At 43.6% G+C, this 22,771-nt stretch overlaps 1 pseudogene; it reads right to left on the bottom strand.

Annotated features, from left to right (window-relative positions):
• LOC136957947 (V-type proton ATPase 116 kDa subunit a 1-like) overlaps positions 1 to 22,771 on the bottom strand; it is a 73,234-nt pseudogene that overhangs the window by 15,965 nt on the left and 34,498 nt on the right.

Genomic DNA, 22,771 nt, shown 5'->3' with positions numbered 1-22,771 from the left:
GTGGTGATGTGCCGTAGTGAACTGCTGACCTGGGTTTATCTCCTGGTATTTGCCCACCCCATAGGCATCAATGTTGCTCTGTGTTGGAGCCAAAATTATGTTTATTATGATTTCAATGTTAAACTTTTGCCTTTACAAAATTGTTATGAATTGCGCACGTTAGTCGATTTTGAGGCATGGCATTTTGTCAGTCAGCTGAACAATGTGGTAATTGCATCAGCTGGGGTATAAAACAGCGGGCTGTCATTCCAGTTTGTGGCCTTTGGTTTGGTAGTCATACGGTTTTTTAACCGCTGTTTCAAGACCCGCTCAGAACAGATACGTGAGTCGAAGTTTTTTTGTTTTTGTTATATCTTTACTTTGCTCTGCTGTCGTTAATTCGTGAATTGTGGAAACGTATCTGATTGTGAAGACTGAAGGTAAATAAATACAGCAAAGAAAAGGAATCTGTGGAGTGAGTCTGAGTCTTGTAAAGTGCGTCGACCTAAGCGCAATCCAAAGGACAAAAAAGGGAACAAAAACGTAGGAGGAAAGTTGCTCCCACAATTCGTCAAAAAACCCGGCTGTTTGTTGACCACAGGTCGACTGTGCTGTGGGTTTCTACGTGGACAAAACGCTGAGCAGCATAACACTGCTGGAAACAAGCAATCACTGGAGCATTAACACGGCTCACGCTTCTGCCTCTGTAATCTCAACACACAATTTTCACCGCACAAAAAAACAATGGACACTAGCGGCAAGTCAATGAAAGTTTGACAACCATAAAGTGAAATTAGAAAAAGAAAAAAGGAGAGTGATACCGATTCTGTGTTTGAGGAAAAGCTCAAGCAACTGAAAGCTTCAAGGAGTGCAAGACTGGGTGCATTAACCAGAAAGAAAAACGAAATCAGGCAATTAATGGAAAATGTTTGCAACGTGGTACTAGTGAAATGAAATTGGAATCAGAGTTTGTTCCACAATGCAAAGAGGTGGATGATTGGAATGACACAGTTCAAGCTTTTCTTTCCACTAAAGATAAAGAGGAGATGGAAAAGGATAAAGTGGAATGGTATATACCCAAAGCGGCTGCGTTACAGGAATTCATTGAGGAAGTGGCAAGTTGGGTGGATAAAGCCCCAACGTCCATCCCAAAAAACTCACAAGGTTCACAAAGGTCCTCACAAGTCTCCCGATCTTCTATTGCCTCTGTGAAGCTCCAGTTGGAAAGTATAAGGGCTGAATTGTTGGCACGAGCTTCCAGGCTGACACAGAAACAAGCTCTGGAACAGGAGGAAGCTATTCTAACAGCCAAGAACGAACAGCTCGAAACGGAAATGGCAGCAAACGCTGCGAAACTGTTGATTGTTGAGGGATATGAGGATCCACATGCTGTTTTACCCCCATCAGGAGATGGGATGAATGAATATCTGGAAACTGGATTTAATGGCACATACAATGAAATGAGAGGTGTGTTTACCCAAGGCAAAACACTGCTTGCTAGCACAACCATGGCAACAGGACACAGTCATTCAAACGTGGACGTTGACAAACACATGTCAAAGAACAGAGTGAGTAAACGTGGCAAACCAGATGCCAAAAAGGCTGCTTCAAAGGGATGTAGCTGGTCTTCGGCAGCTAACCGTTCTGCTGATGGTATGACCATCAGCAGAACCATGTAAATGTAATGTAAATGTAAATGTAGTCATACGTTTTTTTAACCGCTGTTTCAAGACCCGCTCAGAACAGATACGTGAGTCGAAGTTTTTTTTTTTTGTTATATCTTTACTTTGCTCTGCTGTCGTTATTCGTGAATTGTGGAAACGTATCTGATTGTGAAGACTGAAGGTAAATAAATACAGCAAAGAAAAGGAATCTGTGGAGTGAGTCTGAGTCTTGTAAAGTGCGTCGACCTAAGCGCAATCCAAAGGACAAAAAAGGGAACAAAAACGTAGGAGGAAAGTTGCTCCCACAATTCGTCAAAAAACCCGGCTGTTTGTTGACCACCGGTCGACTGTGCTGTGGAAAGGAGGTAAGTCGCTCTGGATAAGAGCGTCTGCTAAATGACTAAATGTAAATGACCAACGCCGCCACTGATGAGAACCAGTTTACACCACAAGGTACAGGGACTCAACGTCACCATAGTCCTTCGGGTAGCCAGTCTTTCAGCCCTGGAGAGGATAACATAAGCAACTTGATAAACATCATGGGAAAGCAGAATGTGATCACAGATACACTTGTGAAACAACAGAAACTCTCTTCATTGCCACCGCTCAGCATTCCTATTTTTAATGGGAATCCTTTGGACTACCAGTTCTTCCTAAGAGCATTTGAGCGTGGTATTGAGGAAAAAACTGAAAACAGTAAGGACAGGCTTTAACTTCCTGGAGCAATACACCGTTGGCCAACCAAGGGAGCTTGTGCGCAGCTGTCAATTCATGCAATCAGACAGGGGATATACAGAAGCAAAAAGATTGTTAAAGCATCACTTTGGAGACAGATACCGGATCGCCATGGCCTACATCGACAAAGCCCTCAACTGGCCGTCCATCAGAGTGGAGGACGCAGAAGCTTTAAAGGCATTTACCGTGTTCTTAAACGGCTGCCTCAACGCTATGGATACTGTTGAATACATGGAAGAGATGGATCACCCAGCCAACATGAGAGCCATTCTCTCTAAGCTTCCATATAAGATGAAAGAGAAGTGGAGGTTTAAGGCTTGCGACCTACAGGAAGGAGAGAACAGAAGAGCCAGGTTTAAAGATCTTGTGCTGTTTTTGGATAAGCAGGCAAGAATCCTGTCTCACCCTGTGTTTGGAAACCTGAAGGAACAACAACTTACAACAACTAAACCAAGTCAGACAGGTGTGCCTGCAACTTCTGTCATGAGGAACAAACAAAGTAGGAGCGGGTTTGTCACAAGTGTATCACCAGCACCTCAAGTAGCTTTAACAAAGCATACAGACACAGCACCATCCAAAAGATGCATGTACTGTCAAGGAGAACACAATCTTGCTGCTTGCTTTCAGATCATCAAGAAAACCCACAAGGAGAAACTGGAATATCTGAAGACCAAAGGGTTGTGTTTTGGTTGTTTGGAAAAAGGAAACATGAGTAAAGGGTGTAGGCAAAGGCTTATCTGCAAAGAGTGCAACCTTAAACACCCTACCGTCTTACACATTCACAACAAAGAGCCCTACAAAGAAAAATAAAGAGCTGTTGCAAATACTTCCAGTGCTTTAGTGGACATGGATGACGATAACGGGTGGAAAGAAACTGGGGCTGGGGAGCCTGAAGGCACCCTGGCTGTTGTTCCTGTCAAGGTCAAATTGAAAAAGGGTACCAACACTATAACAACGTATGCCTTCCTGAACCCAGGCAGTACCGCCACCTTTTGCACAGAATCAATTCTACAGCAGCTCAGGGTGCAATGTGCCAAAAGCCTTAGAGCCATGGAAGGTCATTAACAGCCAAGGGAATGGCCCGTACGCTGTTAAAACCGTTTTGGGCTGGACGATAAACGGACCGTTAAGAAGACTGGACACAGCACGTTCTGGAAAACCTGTTGTTATAGCGAATAGAATCTCCGTAACCGAAGTGGAGGACTTGTTACAACAACAACTGAAGCTTGACTTCCCAGAACATCTGCATGAGGAACGTTTGGAAATGTCGAAAGAGGATCACAAGTTTATGGAAAGCGTCTCAAAATCTGTCAAACTGGTGGATGGACACTACAGTGTTGGGCTCCCATTGAAAGAGGAACTTGAGTTCCCCAACAATCGATGTGTTGCTGAACAAAGAGCTTTAAACCTAAAGCGAAAGTTTCTACAGAACAACACGTTCTATGAAGAGTACAAAAGGTTCATGGGAGATTTGATGGACAAGGGCTTTGCACTCAAGGTAACATCTGAACAAAACAACAAAGAAATCAAAAGGATATGGTATATTCCACATCACAGAGTGTACAACCCGAAAAAGATGACACTGAGGGTAGTGTTTGACTGTGGAGCGGAGTACCAAGGCACATCTCTGAATGCCCGGCTTCTCCAAGGCCCAGACTTAACGAACAGTCTTATTGGCGTGCTTACAAGATTCCGACAGAAGCCTACTGCATTTATGGCAGACGTAGAGGCCATGTTCCATCAGGTCAGGGTGCCAGTAGAGGATATGGATCTTCTCAGATTCTTATGGTGGCCTGACGGACAACTCTGCAGCGAGCTAGAGGAGTACAGGATGGTTGTGCACATTTTCGGTGCAACATCCTCACCTAGTTGTGCAAACTTTGCCCTGCAACAATGTGCAAGAGATAATGAACAGCTTCCAATTTACTTTGGGTATGCTGTTTAGGCGTTTTTAGGCACATTTAACAGGAGTCAAAGGGGTTAATTCAGTGTTCTGCCAAGATTTCCAGGGTTCTCTAACAAGAGAAGTACTTGTAAACATCAGGACTACAACTCCTGTGGATTTATTTAGTCAAAGCCACCCTTGGCTTTGTCCTAGCAGCGAAGCGTCGTAGGAGAGGCAAACGAGCCGGTGCTCTGGTGCGACTCCGTCGGCGTGGGGCACGCACAGTGTTACCGGGGATATTTCTCTCCAACGTGCGTTCACTGAGCAACAAACTGGATGAACTTCAGCTACTGGTGTGGAAAAACAGAGACTTTCATTCATCTTCCGTTTTGTGCTTTACGGAGACATGGCTGAGTGAACTGACCCCAGACTCTGCGCTACAGCTAGCAGGTTTCAAACTGCTGAGAGCGGATCGTGACCCTGTGCTCTCTGGCAAAACGAAAGGTGGTGGTATTTGTTTTTACATTAACAGTGGCTGGTGTGAAGATGTGACAGTGATTCTGCAGCACTGTTCTCCTGATCTGGAATCATTTTTTATTAACTGTAGATCTTTTTACTCGCCCCGAGAATTTGCATCATTCATTCTGGTTGGCGTCTACATGCCTCCGCAGGCTAGCGTCAACGAGGCTCAACGTGTGCTCGCCAGCCAGATACTGAGTGTGGAGCATGAAAATCCGGATTCCTTGGTTATTGTTAACAAAGGCAATCTCACTCAAGAACTCCCAAAATATAGACAATTCATCAAATGCCCTACCAGAGAAGGAAACACCTTGGATCACTGCTACTCTACAATCAGCAAAGCATACCAGAATCAGAATGGGATTTATTCGCCATGAAAGTTTGCACAGACAAGGAATTTGCTTTGGCAGGAACCATGCGGTCCCCCGAGCAGCACTGGGTCACTCTGACCACGCCATGGTCCACCTGATTCCTGCATACAGGCAGAAGCTAAAGCGCTGTAAGCCTGCTGTGAGGACATCAAAACAGTGGACCAGTGAAGCTACGGAGGATCTGCGGGCGTGCTTGGACTGCACTGACTGGGACATGTTTACGACTGCTACCAATAGTCAGGATGAGCTCACAGAGGCTGTGACATCATACATCAGCTTCTGTGAGGACTGCTTTATACCAACACGCACCAGGGTAAGCTACAACAACGACAAACCCTCGTTTACAGCTAAACTCAGAAGGTTGAGGTCAGAGAAAGAGGCCGCGTTTAGGAGTGGGGACAAAGACAGTTTCAAGGAGTTGAAGAACAGGTTTAGCAAGGCGGTGAGGGAGGCTAAACGACTGTACTCTGAGAGACTAAAACACCAATTCTCTGCAAACGACTCTGCTTCTGTCTGGAGAGGGCTCAGGCAGATTACCAACTACAAGCCCAGAGCCCCCCACTCCACTAACGACTCCCGCCTGGCCAACGACCTGAATGAGTTCTACTGCAGATTTGAAAGACAATTGGACAGTCCTGAACTACCCCTTCCCACCCAGGAGGCCTCCCACCTCCCCCCCTCTACAGTGACGACTCTCTCCATTCAGGAGGGTGAAGTTAACAGACTTTTCAAGAGGCAGAATTCCCACAAAGCAGCTGGGCCGGACTCTGTCTCTCCAGCCACCCTCAAGCACTGCGCTGACCAGCTGTCTCTGGTGTTTACCTACATCTTTAACACCTCCCTTGAGACATGCCATGTGCCAGCCTGTCTCAAGTCCTCCACCATCATCCCTGTGCCCAAAAGGCCAAGGCCAACAGGACATAATGACTACAGACCCGTCGCCCTGACCTCTGTGGTAATGAAGTCTTTCGAGCGCCTGGTGCTGGCACACCTTAAATCCATCACTGACCCTCTACTGGACCCCCTGCAGTTTGCCTACAGAGCCAACAGGTCTGTGGACGATGCAGTTAACATGGCCCTCCACTTCACCCTACAGCACCTGGACTCCCCAGCATCCTATGCCAGGTTCCTGTTTGTGGACTTCAGCTCTGCCTTCAATACCATCATCCCCGCCATGCTTCAGGACAAGCACTCCCAGCTGAACATGCCTGATTCCACCTGCAGGTGGATCACAGACTTCCTGTCTGACAGGAAGCAGTGCGTTAAGCTGGGAACACAAGTCTCTGACTCCCGGTCCATCAGCACCGGATCACCTCAGGGCTGCGTCCTTTCTCCTCTGCTCTTCTCCCTGTACACCAACAGCTGCACCTCCAGTCATCCGTCCGTCAAACTCCTGAAGTTTGCGGACGACACCACCCTTATTGGGCTCATCTCTGGTGGAGACGAGTCTGATTATAGGTGGGAAGCGGCCAACCTGGTGACCTGGTGCAGCCAGAACAACTTAGAGCTCAATGCTCTTAAGACAGTGGAGATGGTTGTGGACTTCAGGAAGAACACAGCCCCACTCACCCCCATCACCCTGTGTGACTCCCCAGTCAACACTGTGGAGTCCTTCCGCTTCCTGGGCACTATCCTCTCCCAGGACCTCAAGTGGGAACTGAACATCAGCTCCCTCATCAAGAAAGCACAACAGAGGATGTACTTCCTTCGGCAGCTGAAGAAGTTCAACCTGCCAAAGACAATGATGGTGCACTTCTACTCAGCCATCATTGAGTCCATCCTCACCTCCTCCATCACCGTCTGGTACGCTGCTGCCACTGCCAAGGACAAGAGCAGGCTGCAGCGTATCATCTGCACTGCTGAGAAGGTGATTGGCTGCAATCTGCCTACCCTCGAGGACCTGCATACCTCGAGGACCCTGAGGCGAGCGAGGAAGATTGTGGCCAACTCCTCCCACCCTGGACACTCCCTGTTTCAGTCACTCCCCTCCGGCAGAAGGCTGCGGTCCATCAGGACCAATACCTCACATCACAAAAACAGTTACTTCCCTTCCGCTGTTGGCCTCTTCAACAAGGCCAAGGGACCACACTGACTCTAATGACTTCCTGCTTAAAACACACTGCTTTTTGCATTGCATTACAAAATTGTATCTTGTACATTAGTATTTTTTGTAATATTTGTATTTTTATATTGTAATTTACGGCAACTTATATTTTATTTTATTGTATATTTAATTTAATTCTAATCCCACTTAATACGGCTAGTTTATGTACCCTTAGTATAGATAGTCCACATATTTAAATTTTAGGTCCCTATATGCTTACTGTATGCACCTTCCTGCCAAAGCAAATTCCTTGTCTGTGCAAACTTTCATGGCGAATAAATCCCATTCTGATTCTGATGATGCAGGAAGAGATCGAACTCCCACTTGAACCATCTGTGTTTTGGACTGACAGCACATCAGTCCTAAAATACATAAACAATGAAACATCAAGATTCACGACCTTTGTTACCAACAGGGTCACAGTTATTCGATCAGCTTCGGAGGCTTCCCAGTGGAGGCACGTAAATGGTTACATGAATCCAGCCGATTGTGTATCAAGAGGCCTCTCCACAAGTCGCTTCCTGAGAGATGAAGTCTGGTTGTCTGGGCCAGAGTTCCTCTGTCTCCCTGAGTCTCAATGGCCCAAAACTCCGGATTTGCGCCTCACAGCCTGATGTGAAAGTACTTGCAGTAAGTGTTGCCACCAAGGAAGACTGCATTGACACAGTCAACAGGTTATTCACGTATCACTCACAGTGGCATCGCCTCAAAAGAGCTGTTGCATGGATCCTACGTGTCAAAGCCTTGCTGAAAGCTTGCACAAATGCAGGTCTGACTAACAAGGAGACCAGAAATAACAAAGGACCTCTCTCGGTTAAAGACCTGCAGGAAGCGGAAGCAGCAATCATTCACTCTTGTCAGTCTGTGTCGTTTATGGAGGAGATGACTGCACTGAAAAAAGGACTTTCAATAAAAAAGAGCAGCCATCTTTACAAGCTCTCCCCTGTTCTTCAGAACAACTTGATAAGAGTCGGCGGTAGGTTGTCGAAATCTGCTATGCCATCTGAGGCTAAACACCCAGTCATCTTACCCACGAACCATCATGTGACCTTACTCCTTATGAGGCATGTTCACGAGAACGTAGGGCACAGTGGAAGGAACTACACTCTCTCCCGTTTGAGGGAAAAGTACTGGGTACCGGCAGGAAATGCAGTCATCAGAAAGGTCATATCCAAGTGTGTGACCTGCAAGAGACTCAAAGGACTGAAAGGTGAACAATTCATGGCAGACTTGCCAGAAGAAAGGGTCATCCCTGACGATCCACCATTCACAAATGTGGGTGTGGACTTCTTTCAGCGTGAATTAAAGGAAGCCATACAATGTTTAAACCACACTCAAATTCACAACGATCTTCTGAACAAGGAAATACGCTGGATATTTAACCCACCAACAGGATCACACCATGGAGGAATCTGGGAAAGACAAATAAGGACTGTCCGTCGCACTCTGAGCGCCCTGTTACACCAACAAGTGCTGGATGAAGAGGGGCTCACCACGCTTTTCTGTGAAGTGGAGGCCATCGTAAATGACAGGCCCAACCACTACAGTTTCGAACAACGCTGGGGACTTGGAGCCACTTACACCTAACCATCTGTTGCTGCTGAAATCCAAGCCTTACCTACCGCCTGGCGTGTTCAATCCAAGTGACTGTTACGGAAGAAGAAGATGGTGCCAGGTGCAATACTTACCGACTTATTTTGGAAGCGGTGGACAAAGGAGTACTTACCCGAACTCCAAGAACGACAAAAATTGGCCAAGAAAAGGAGAAATTTCGCCACAGGAGACGTTGTCCTCATCATCGACGACACTGCTCCAAGAGGCTCGTGGATCATGGGGCAAATCACTCAAGTCTTGCCAGATTCAAAGGGTTTCGTACGGCAGGTGCAAGTGCGGACAAAAAGTATCACACTCCGCAGACCCATCACTAAGTTGGTCCTGCTGGTTGAGGCCCAAAACGGACTATAACCCCCCCTTTCCCTTTTCTTTTCACTACACACACACACACTATGGACTGTATGCTCACATGCAAGGCAAAAAGGAGGGACAAGAAGAAGAGGACCCTGATAAGTTGTATGCTTTATTGTTTCATGTGTATTGGCTCCGTTTGTTGTGTTTGTTGTAATAGTCATGTGATGTACTATTAGGGGCCGGAATGTTGGAGCCAAAATTATGTTTATTATGATTTCAATGTTAAACTTTTGCCTTTACAAAATTGTTATGAATTGCGCACATTAGTCGATTTTGAGGCATGGCATTTTGTCAGTCAGCTGAGCAATGCGGTAATTGCATCAGCTGGGGTATAAAACGACGGGCTGTCATTCCAGTTAGTGGCCTTTGGTTTGGTAGTCATACGGTTTTTTGACCGCTGTTTCAAGACCCGCTCAGAACAGATACGTGTGTCGAAGTTGTTTTTTTTGTTATATCTTTACTTTGCTCTGCTGTCGTTAATTCGTGAATTGTGGAAACGTATCTGATTGTGAAGACTGAAGGTAAATAAATACAGCAAAGAAAAGGAATCTGTGGAGTGATTCTGAGTCTTGTAAAGCGCGTCGACCTAAGCGCAATCCAAAGGACAAAAAAGGGAACAAAAACATAGGAGGAAAGTTGCTCCCACACTCTGGAAGGCAGATGTAAAGCAGTTGTTTCGGTTGAAGGTGGGAGGAGTCTGCTGGGTCTGGATCCTGTTGAGCACCGGGCCCAGACTGGACCCACTCTGTTCCTACACACACAGAAAACTATAAGGTCTGAGCTGACGTGGTCCGCTGGTTCCCAGGCCGAGGCTGTGTCCACTTACCAAGCCCTTGATGAGAGCAGCATGAACAGAGCTGAGGTCTGACACAGGACACCAGATCTCAGCCACAATCAGCTTGGGTGTCATGTCGATGTCACACAGGTTGAGGGTGTAGTAAATGGCCTTTATACTCCTGACCCTGGTGCTCCATTCCCTCAGCTGAGCAGCGGCGCCCGTCAACACACTGGACCTGAACTCCTCCGTACGACTCAGAACCTGCAAGGGTCAGATGTCCTACCACTTCCAGGTGATGAAGAAAGTGTTTTGTCCGTCTCTTCATAAACGGAGTGACTAAGTTCAGTTGAGTTCTGGATTTTAATACGTATTTATCAATCTGCAGATTGGGAGAGAAAACCAGTCTTCTGACACCAAGCTTAGGTCTCAACCAGGTCTCTCTCCGCTCCGAAAGCCGGAGGACCATCTTTTATAGGGCACAAGAATGTAAACATAGATTGTGACAGTCAGGCAGGAATTACGTTACAACAGTCTCAGAGAAAAGATTCACTGCTCCCAACACATAACAACTCTCACACTAGAGAGTTCATAGTTGGAGCTCTCCTTGTAGTCATGACAAGGACCGTTTAGCCAGTACTTTCTCCTGACCCCGAACATCTATTAACCTGACACATAGACACAATATACTGTTATTAACAGCAAGCTTACATGATAAACGTACTAACTAGTATCCAATGAGTAGTTCTATTGATTAGTGATTAATGTAAGCACACAGGAAATCCCAATTTCTTCCACACAGGTCCGCAATGCGAGTGTTGACATGGGATCTCATCTCCTTGCGTGCATACATTGAGTTAGGGCAAGGATATATGCTGGAATGGAACCTATCAGGAACATACCCTCACATGAAATATACAGAATCATCCATTCTCTACAAGAATGTGTATAGTAGTTGTGTTCTCTTAGCCTCGGAACCAGACCGGTCTGCCAGCTCTTGATTTAGTGAGGGAAAAAATGATTTGATCCCCTGCTGATTTTGTACATTTGCCCACTCACAGAGAAATTATCAGTCTATAATTTGTATGGTAGGTTTATTTTAACAGTGAGAGACAGAATAACAAAATAAATCCAGAAAAACGCATGTCAAACATATTATAAATTGATTTGCATTTAATGAGTGAAATAAGTATTTGACTTAGTACTTGGTGGCAAAACCCTTGTTGGCAATCACAGAGGTCGACGTTTCTTGTAGTTGGCCACCAGGTTTGCACACATCTCAGGAGGGATTATGTCCCACTCCTCTTTGCAGATCTTCTCCAAGTCATTAAGGTTTCGAGGCTGACGTTTAGCAACTCAAACCTTCAGCTCCCTCCACAGATTTGCTATGGGATTAAGGTCTGGAGAGTGGCTAGGCTACTCCAGGACCTTAAAGGCCATGTTGCAGAGTTAATTCTCCAACGAATTTGCACAATTTGCTTGTTGATAATAAACATTTAAATTGTTATTCATTGTATTTGATGTTGTTGGGTGTCACAAAACGGAATATAATATGAAAAAGTAGGTACTATTTTACAGGGGTTTGCAATGATTCTCCTTTCCCCCACAATGCATTGCATTACGTCACGTTGGGGAGACGACAAACCAAAGCCCGCCTTGAGATCGACGAGAAACAAGTAAGAGAGTGTACAGCAGTAGATACTATAAAGATTTCGCAGATTATAGATAAATATATATATATCTATGTATGTATATCTATTTACATTTAGTAATTTAGCAGATGCTCTTATCCAGACGTGACGTCACAACGGGGGATTTTTCAAAATCGACCGTTTTACAGCAAAAATTGTTTTGATATTGGAATAGGAAAGAGGTGTCAATGGACTTTGAGGTTCACTGTATGTCCATTTTACCCACTGAACTGTCGTTATTCAACTGTGACAAGCATGGGCGTAGATTTAGGGGGGGACGCTAGGTACTAGTCCCCACCAATATTTTAAGATGACAAAATTGTATGGAGTCAAATTAGGGTCAATAATAATTTGCAGTCGCAGAAAAAGATTCGCAGACTGCTAATCGTGTTCTGCTCCTGCAAATCCTTTGCTGTGTCAAAATCGGGTCAAAAAGGTGTCCTATCAGCACGTTGCTTGTTGAGTAGCCAATCAGAATGCTGATCACCGACCGCAGCAGATATGGACACACAAAGGTTGACTACACGCTTCGAGATCTTCCTCACACTAACAACGTTTGTAAGATTGTCGAAAATCATTTTGAATGTTACCCACAGTCAAACATGCATCCTAATTTCATAATCTAAATTTGCTTTGAAGAATATACTGAGTTTATACTTTAAATTGTACACACAAACCTGTAAAACTGCATTTCATGTTGGAAAATTAATGTATTGATGGCTAACGCTAACAGGGTACCTAGAGGTCTCACCAAAGAAGCGTAATGAAATTCATAATGTTAAAAAATGCTATAACACCAACAGGTAAAGATGCCTTTTTATTTCGATGTGATACTGTGTTGTGATATAGCCTAATACAGTTTTGTACAATAGTATCTGAGTTGGTAGACAGTCACTGTCAGGGCGCAGTGTTACTTGTCCATGAAGTACACACTTTTTGCAGATTACTGTACCTGTTCAGGATGGACAGGAGACAAAGCTGTGGTACGGTACGGTGTGGTAATTGGTGGTACGGTTGTAGCAGGCATAGTAGGCGAACCGCAGCTTTGGTGCTGCTTAGTGGCTTGTGTGAGCACTTTATGGGAATTGTTGCCACACTAACTTAAGTAATGATTGATGTATCTATTTAAATCTTTACCTTTAAACAAGACATCAGAAAATAAAGTGCATTCTTTTCGTACGCTGTCTCCTTCCTCATTCATTTAATTGAATAACCCATAGTGGGGAATACCGAGTCCATGACCCCTTTGTCCTAGCTACCTCTGATTCTTAGCCAAGCTTCTGTCTGGTCTAGGTTACATCAATAAGATCAAACGTTTGATTTGAGTAACTTATTTTGTCAATTCATAACCTTCACATTGGTCTTGTGCTCTGAGAGTGTGTGTTTGTGTGAGTAATACGTTTCTCCTCTTACATACTGGTTATGCAGCATGGATATTGCAAACAATTTCACATAATGCTAACCTTACTCTATCAAGTAAGAGTTGCCCATTAAATGTACGGCCTAGACTGCAATGTTTAAAATGAGACTAGTGATTAATATAGCACCATCTTAAAAAGAGGATTAGTATTGTGTAGTATATAGTATAGTGATTAGTACTGTTATTTCAGTCTTTTATTGTCAGATGCACAGAACAAGCCAGAGCTGACTTCAAAGTTCTACTACTAACATACAAATCTCTGCATGGATTGGCACCACTGTACCTCTCCGGTCTCCTTGCACCCTATTGCCCCTCAAGGACACTTAGATCTCAAGATGCCGGCTATCTGGTGGTTCCCAAAGTTAAGAAAAAAACAGCTGGAGGTAGGGCGTTCTCATATAGAGCACCTCTTCTCTGGAACAAATTACCCGTCTCAATTAAGGAGTCTGATACTGTTTCGACATTTAAAATTAGGTTAAAAACGTTATTGTTTAGTCAATTCTACGACTGTTAAAGGTAAGTATGTTACTAGTTGGAGGCAATGGGGGACGGGTTGCTTCCATCCTTATTCTATAAGTATAACTTATTTTAGAGTTCTCTTACCCTGGAACAGATTTCATGTTCCAAATAGGGGGGGCTGTCGCTGTCTTGGTGTGTGGGGTTGCATCAAATTCCCCTTTTTTGCTCTGTTAAATTGCTGCACCAGTCCACACTTGACCGGTGGGGATCTCATTCTATTATGACTGTAACTGTTATCTGCTCCTGGCATTCTCTAATCCCTGCTCTCCTCTCTCTGTCTCCCCCCACACACATCCCTTGTGGTGTGGGGGGTTTGAGTTGTCAGCACCTGCCTGGTCGTCGGTCAGCCAACGCTGGACCTGGTCGCGAGTCTCCCGGTCCTGTCCTACATCTATAAAGTTGAACAATGGATTTTGGTGTTTTAAAAACCCACCGACACTGTATGACTATGTTTAGCCTGTGTTCTGCTCCTCTCTCTCACCAACCGTCTCTGGAGGAGGGGATCCCTCTCTGAATTGCTCCTCCCAAGGTTTCTTCAATTTTTTCTCCTGTTGAGAGTTTTTTGGGAGTTTTTCCTTGTCTTCCTTGAGGGTTTAGGTTGGTTGAGGGGCAGTTCTATGGGCATATGTGAAGCCCTCTGTGACATGCTTGCGTGTAAAAAGGGCTATACAAATAAATTTGATTTGATTTGAACAACACAGGGTCAGACTGGGCACTGAAATTCTTAGGACAAGACAACCAGGCATAACATAACATGAGTACTCAGAACATAGATTACACCTATGATAAGCCAAAATATAAAATAAACCTCCTAATATACAAAATAATATACAAAACGGTATACTAAACCTCTAATATACATACAATATAAGTCTAATATACAACCTAAGCTAACCTAAGACAAGTGTTACCTACAATTAGTGCAATATTGCTGATGCAACCAGTAGCTGAAAGAGCAACAAGTGGCTGAAAGTGACTAGTGAGAAGTGTTGACAGTGTATCAATTCCCATATCAATGTTCATTCAAAAGCCTGATGGCCCTTCTTATAAGTGATCAGTGTTAGGGGTGGAACAATTCAGCAAAAAAAAAGACATTAATTACAGCTATATTTACTTAACAGGAAAGACATGGTTAGGTAAACATGCTAATCCTTGATTGTCTGAAAATGGGTTGGTTTAAAGTGTTGTCTATATCTGCAATGCTATGGCATTATCAAGCCACATGGAACAAAGACCATGAAATCTACCTCAAGTGAGGTTATCAGTCATTTCACTTGAACAAATGAACTCCAAATAGTCCAGATCCATGGGCTGTCGTTGAGGCCTGCTCCAATCTCGACTGCAGTCGGTTGAGAAGATGACTTCCCACCTGACAAAGTTGTAAAGAAAATACATTAATTTAATTATACCATGAACAATTTCTGTATAATAGCCAGTAGGGAATAACGCACTCCACAACTTTTGGCGGTAACTAGTAATGTAACTAATTACTCTTTTTAATTAAATAACGCAGTTACATTACTGAAATTTAAATGGGCTCGTTAGTCGTTACTTTTTTCTTGCATGAATTCCCCAATTTCCAGTTTTTAATCTAATTTACAAGTTTACGGCGACGCAGTGTAGGAATGAATCAATCCGCATTTTAGACTAGCTCACACAATGGCCGACAGTTCGGACCACCGGCAAGCTTTTTGTCATGGAAATAACGACATTATTTTTCCCTTGTCCAGATGAAGGAAAAAAATATACTGGTTAGTTGTAGTTTGTGTTTAGGTGCGAGAACTTTATCCACTGCGAAGAATAGTAATTATAATCTTCACAAGCACCTAAACAACACGCTTCTACAAAGCTAATCGTAAAAGAACCCAGTGCTAGCTCCGCTGATCAAGCATTCGGAGCCACTTCATCAAAACAGCCGAGGCTTGATTTTAAACAGAAGTATTTGCAGTCTTTAAGCCAGTCAGAACTAAACAGACTGATTGCCAGGTAGTTGTCAAGACATGCGACCTATGTCAACATTTGAGTCCGTTGCCTTCAGGCAAGTAATTAGCAACATACAATGATATAACGTTTTACAGTCGTCTTGTCCCACTCTGTGCCACTGCAACACTAAAATATTATAATTATCTGTGTGCGTTAATTTGATAATAGAAGCAGGAATTAAAAGTAACGCAAACGTTACTTTCCCTTGTAACTAATTACTTTTCTATGCAGTAACGTCACTGTGTCCAATCCCGACCGCTGTAAACTACTATTGTCCAAACACGAACGGGGTTTGGACACTCAGTTTCCGGTCTTTTTGCCAGCATTTTCTTTTGCTATCGCCAGCAAAGTGTAAGTAGTATTATTTTAGGCATACCAAACAATCTACGTGTAAAATCTCATGAACATATATGGACGTTTCCATGTCTAAATAATATAGGAAAGTTACTTTGGCCGAAAGACCGCTCGGCGACACTCGGGCGACGATCTTTACTCTGACAATTGTGTCTGTGTTGTCATCGTACTGCTACTATGGGTTAGCATATGAGTGTATTTCAATGCTAGCTTAACACTACTTTGTCTTGCCAATGAAAATACACGATCATGTGTGACGTGATCTGTAGTCGAGGGGAGGAAGGGATGGGGGCTAGCAAACTTTGAGAAGAGTTCAACAAAACACCCAGCAGGTGGTGGTATACAGTCAAATTGAGATTTTATCGCATAGTTTGGAGATGTTGAAGCGTGATATCTTATTGTGGAGGACATAACTACGTCCCCGGATATGTTGACAGCATTGATGGTAAGTTTGGTGACCCTGGATCAAGTTAATATCCACAGAAAAACAGCATCGGCCAGTGTTTAGAAGTGCGGTCGGGTTTGGACAAGGGTAGCGCACGGCAAATTTACCGGCGCCAGCGTCTTTTGACCAGCTCTAGTAAAGGCTAAGCTAACTCTAAATTTTTAAACAATATTTAGCTCGAAAGGTAAGAAGTTAAAGCTTAACGTGAAATCAGTAAATCAGCTGAAAACGTGATACGATTATTTTTATCAATATTTGAAGTGGCATTTTATCAGAATGTTAGCTAAAACCGGTCGGGATTGGACACAGTGACGCTAACTAGTAAAGTAATGCAGTTACTTCTGAAATAAGTAACTAGTAACTGTAACTAATTACAAATGTTAGGTAACGTTCCCAACACTGATAATAGCCTAGCCTACATCCTCCGCAAATTATAAACTCTTAAAAGTTCCCTGTATGCATTACCACCATCAGTGTTTCGTTACATTTACTGTAAAGTCAATTGCAACAAGAATATTTTGAAAGGCACGCAATATATCAGACAAACACATAAATCCGAATCCAATCCAAGCTCAAAAAGGCTACGCTTTTGAGCCCACAAACTCCACTAGGATAGTTTGTTTAATGATCGCATAAAGTAGCCCACGTTACCTTATTTTCTAACTTGTGACCACTTATAGCTATTCCGATTGGAAACTGAACCTAGTCAACCTCCAGCTAGCCTACCTTTTTCTTCCAATATAGGATAAGTGTTGAAGGATTTAAATATTGTGTGTCTATTCCAATATGTAATGATAGTATCAATGACACAAACCTGTGTTCTAGAAAGAGTGGTCTGGAGCCACAGAGGTCCGATAATATCAGCTTTAATGCAGCAGTTGGAAATCAACAAGTACAGAGCTCTGGGGTTGTCTAAGTTTCCCTACCCGCAACAGAGTTTGGGCTGGTTCACGAAGTCCAACTGGCTATCTGTCCCTCCCCAGCATATATTTATACAGTGCAATTGAAACACAAGTATCAAAAAAGGGTTGAGCTTGTTCTCTCGTGCATCAGGGAGTTGTTCTTGCCTACGCGTCCCACCTGCTCGGGTGCCGTCTCCACCCGGTTTCAAGGTTGTTTCTGAAAATGAAGAGATAGAGACACAAAGAACAGCCTGCTTCCCACACCCAGTGTGAGACCCAATGTTTAAGCCTGAGCACACTTCTAAGTTCATAACTTTAATAAGCACAATGCATAACTTTAATAAGCACAATATATTCTTTAATCCCTCTTTTGATCTCTGAAAACACCAGAGATCAATCAACATAGCCCGGACCAACCACCGCCTCCTCGTCCTGGTCAGCCAGCCCCAGCAATGGCATTTGGAACCCCGTCTTTGGGTTCTCCACAGCCGAGACAATGATTCGGTTTCACAGGGACCTGATCCACGGGATACAGCAACAATCATGTTGATATTGATATAGCACACTCTTAAGTAAAATAGCGGAAACCTTCTTAGACCAGTACAATTCTAGTGTGGTCAAGTAGTATCACTCTTGACCTAGTCGTAACCCTCTTTTCCGGACTCTCACATTCGTAGCAATAGCAAAAGGTTCACTGGCCCTCCTGGCCCTTCACCAACTCCTGCAACGTACGACTGGATTCTGGAGCAGCACAACACATGCTCCAGTGGTACCACGTACTTCCTTTCCCCAGCACCCTTAGGGCGTGCAAGGTTCTCTCGATGACCTTGAATGGTCCTGTCCATAAATGTACAACAGGCTTCTCCGAACATCGGATGATGTATTGGGGCAGGTGGGGCAGGGTCTTCAAGGGGAAGGGGGGAGGGGCAGACCACTCCTAGGTCTGATGGGGCATAGGGGCAGATGGGGCAGGGTCTCCAAGGGGAAGGGGTAGATCATCCAGTGAGAAGGGGGGGGGACAGGGTCTCCAGGGGAATGGGGCCTTAGAACAGGGGTTAGGTAGTCAGACCCGCCGGTCTGACTCGTCCTGAAGCAGAAAAGAGTTACAGTCCCAGCATCACCTTATCTCCCATGATCAAGCAGTAACTGAGTCAAATGAGATGCGAACAGTCGAACACCAATGATTAAACACAGATATTGAAATCAAGAACCCATTTAAGGATTTAAAGTGGATATTTTTAAAGTTCAAATAAATCCCTCCTTTCACACCCTTTTAGGGTGTGAATACAAACACAAATAAAAAAATATCCCATTACTGATTACACAATGTTGGCATACAAATCAACAATAATGATGAGACTATGCAGCGTTATGGCCAAGTGATGAGGACACACTGGACACAGTGGGAAAACCCTAATGATGTTATAGGGGAAAACCCACCGTCACTCCAGAGTGGACATTCAACATCCATGTATCCACGGCAGACCTGGACATGCTCACAGGCCCCCTTTACCACATACAACTTTAGCCAAGATTTTAGAATTGTAATAAAATAAAATAAATTCGAAACAAATAGTAAAACCAGAAATAAGACAGGATATTTTAACGTTTTCATAAGATCCCTCCTTTCATTGATAACTTAAATCAATACCCAATCTCCTCGTTTGACTCCTCCACTCTTTGGTTTACTGCTTCACCTGGAACAGAATTTAGCAGAAGACATCTCTTTTCTCGTGAGCATCCTTTCATTGATAACTTAAATCAATACCCAATCTCCTCGTTTGACTCCTCCACTCTTTGGTTTACTGCTTCACCTGGAACAGAATTTAGCAGAAGACATCTCTTTTCTCGTGAGCATTAGGTTTAAGTTGTGGAATTATGATCTTCCATAATTCAATTCAAATGTTGTTAATGGATCTGGTACAGGACTGGGAAAGATTTCAATCCACTGTAAAAATATCTATAATTACCAGGCAGTATTGACCCTTCAGTTTTCTTATTGTTGAGCAAACACATGTAACAGCATCTAATAAGACCATACATCATCATTTGATATTCAACTCCTATTAGTCATGCCTAGAAATGACAATCTGTTTCTTTGTTCCCTTCTTTAGAAAATCAACTGTTAGTCTAATTTCTTTCACTCCAAAAAACCTTTTCTGTCTTTTAAAACAGTTACGTTTTAGACCAATATTGTTTTAGATTCTCTATTTTACCAAATCACAGCTCTTTTTATCAAAGATATGATCAAAGCAATTTTCATTATGCCAAACCAGAATCCGTATGCTTCTTAAATGAAATATAAACCAAATAATGTTCTTAATGTAGCTATTAACCAACAATTTTTCCCAACTATATTTTCTATAAAGGTCAGATAGGTAGAACTTCATAACTCGTTTTGCTGCAGTTCAAAACGAGCCAATTAGCTCAAACCATCATAACCACAATTTATCAGACTTGATGAGTCTTCCCAAATTATTTCAGAACTGAATGTTATAATAACCCTCTTCATAATACAACATTATCACAGCCTAACTGTTTATCCCAAACAGTATGCCAGGCTCTGATACAACTCTCAAATAAAACTTAAAACCAAATTACAATTAAACTCCAAATAAAAGTACATTTAGTTATTTTGTCTTTCTCATTTTTAACCAAATTATATCTAATACCTTTATCAAAACTCTTAAAAACCCTAGATTTTACTATTTTGACTTAAAATGTTATCCCATATACCTTCAAAGTATATTCATAGTTTCCTCTTCAAAACATCAGTGTTTAAACCAATCATCTCTTCACATCCACAAAACGTTCTTGTTTTATTTCATAACCTTCCATGATCCTCTCTAAACCAATCCTTTATGTAACTTTCCAATTGCTTCCTCATAATTTTTCACATACATTTCCTCAAACCATTCTTTGACCAACACAGCTGTTTAGCGTTTACCGTCTATTCACTTAATTTTGCTCTAGTATAACTCTTCCAATTGTATTAGAACCAATTTATAAACCAGGGGTATACCCTCTGGGATCACCTTTGTAAGATCTCAACGTAACTAGACACTTTTAGCCCCCATCTTTCTCCAACTCTCCTCTGGATTTCTGTAACTTCTTGGTCAAAGAAAAAAGCACAAGATTGATAAAAGTGAGTGATCTCACAATTTGACAACTTGTTAGATTTTGCACTGAAGGCAATTATGGTCCTTGGAGGACACCTAGTGGATCTTTTAATTTTTAATTTAATTTTTTAAAGAACGACAGATCTGTTTAAAATACCGTTCAACTCAACCCGACTCCACACAAATATTACTTTTTCAGGGACTCTAACCCTTGGAGAGGACTCTAACCTCCCCTTGGACAAAGACAACGAGTTCAGGGACTCTAACCCTTGGAGAGGACTCTAACCTCCCCTTGGACAAAGACAACGAGTTTAGGGACTCTAACCCCTGGAGAGGACTCTAACCTCCCCTTGGACAAAGACAACGAGTTTAGGGACTCTAACCCCTGGAGAGGACTCTAACCTCCCCTTGGACAAAGACAACGAGTTTAGGGACTCTAACCCCTGGAGAGGACTCTAACCTCCCCTTGGACAAAGACAACGAGTTTAGGGACTCTAACCCCTGGAGAGGACTCTAACCTCCCCTTGGACAAAGACAACAAGTTTAGGGACTCTAACCCCTGGAGAGGACTCTAACCTCCCCTTGGACAAAGACAACGAGTTCAGGGACTCTAACCCTTGGAGAGGACTCTAACCTCCCCTTGGACAAAGACAACGAGTTCAGGGACTCTAACCCTTGGAGAGGACTCTAACCTCCCCTTGGACAAAGACAACGAGTTCAGGGACTCTAACCCTTGGAGAGGACTCTAACCTCCCCTTGGACAAAGACAACGAGTTCAGGGACTCTAACCCTTGGAGAGGACTCTAACCTCCCATTGGACAAAGACAACGAGTTCAGGGACTCTAACCCTTGGAGAGGACTCTAACCTCCCCTTGGACAAAGACAACGAGTTCAGGGACTCTAACCCCTGGAGAGGACTCTAACCTCCCCTTGGACAAAGACAACGAGTTCAGGGACTCTAACCCCTGGAGAGGACTCTAACCTCCCCTTGGACAAAGACAACGAGTTCAGGGACTCTAACCCTTGGAGAGGACTCTAACCTCCCCTTGGACAAAGACAACGTGTTCAGGGACTCTAACCCTTGGAGAGGACTCTAACCTCCCCTTGGACAAAGACAACGAGTTCAGGGACTCTGACCCTTGGAGAGGACTCTAACCTCCCCTTGGACAAAGACACGAGTTCAGGGACTCTAACCCTTGGAGAGGACTCTAACCTCCCCTTGGACAAAGACAACGAGTTCAGGGACTCTAACCCTTGGTGAGGACTCTAACCTCCCGTTGGACAAAGACAACGTGTAAACACGGTTGATTTCCCACCACTGTTGGTTTGATTAGGTACGATGAAACATAGTAATCGTCTAAATTTGGTTCTCAGTTCAGAATAGCAGTACTTTGAATTAACAGGTGTCTGCTTACCTTTTTTTTATGTTGAGGCGCCTCTGACGATCACGTTTGCGTCCTCGTACCAGTGTATGGGTCTTTCTCCCGATCTGTCGGTCGGGCCGGAACCCTCTGGACTCCCTCTTTTCAGCGTCGGGGTCACCATTTGAAGGATTCAAAATCTATGTGTCTATTCCAATATGTAATGATGGTATTCAATGACACAAATCTGTGTTCTAGAAAGAGTGGTCTGGAGTCGCAGAGGTCCGATAATATCAGCTTTAATGCAGCAGTTGGAAATCAACAAGTACAGAGCTCTGGGGTTGTCTAAGTTTCCCTACCCGCAACAGAGTTTTGGGCTGTTTCACGAAGTCCAACTGGCTATCTGTCCCTCCCCAGCATATATTTATACAGTGCAATTGAAACACAAGTATCAAAACAGGGTTGAGCTTGTTCTCTCGTGCATCAGGGAGTTGTTCTTGCCTACGCGTCCCACCTGCTGGGTGCCGTCTTCAAGGTTGTTTCTGAAAATGAAGAGATAGAGACACAAAGAACAGCCTGCTTCCCACACCCAGTGTGAGACCCAATGTTTAAGCCTGAGCACACTTCTAAGTTCATAACTTTAATAAGCACAATGCATAACTTTAATAAGCACAATATATTCTTTAGTGTTGACATTAGCAGCGACCACATAATCTAAATATGGAACTTAAGAAACTCTTGAATGCACGCAAAGGTGTCTTACATGTATGTAGCTAACTATAAAACTTTATTGGCATGTTCCGTGATGTAATTAACCTGTAATTAACCCACCTGTGTCACTGATGCATTCGCCTCAGGCTCCTCCATGTTCAATGACTCCAGAGAACTTGGCGCCCCATTATTGGATGGTCGGTGATCAGCATTATGATTGGCTACTCAACAAGCAACGTGCTGATAGGACACCTTTTTATGGCATG

This window comes from Osmerus mordax, chromosome 15, assembly GCF_038355195.1.
Source record: "Osmerus mordax isolate fOsmMor3 chromosome 15, fOsmMor3.pri, whole genome shotgun sequence".
Taxonomy (NCBI): domain Eukaryota; kingdom Metazoa; phylum Chordata; class Actinopteri; order Osmeriformes; family Osmeridae; genus Osmerus; species Osmerus mordax.
The sequence above is the reverse complement of the archived record's forward strand: the minus strand, read 5'-3'. Positions and strand labels throughout refer to the sequence as shown.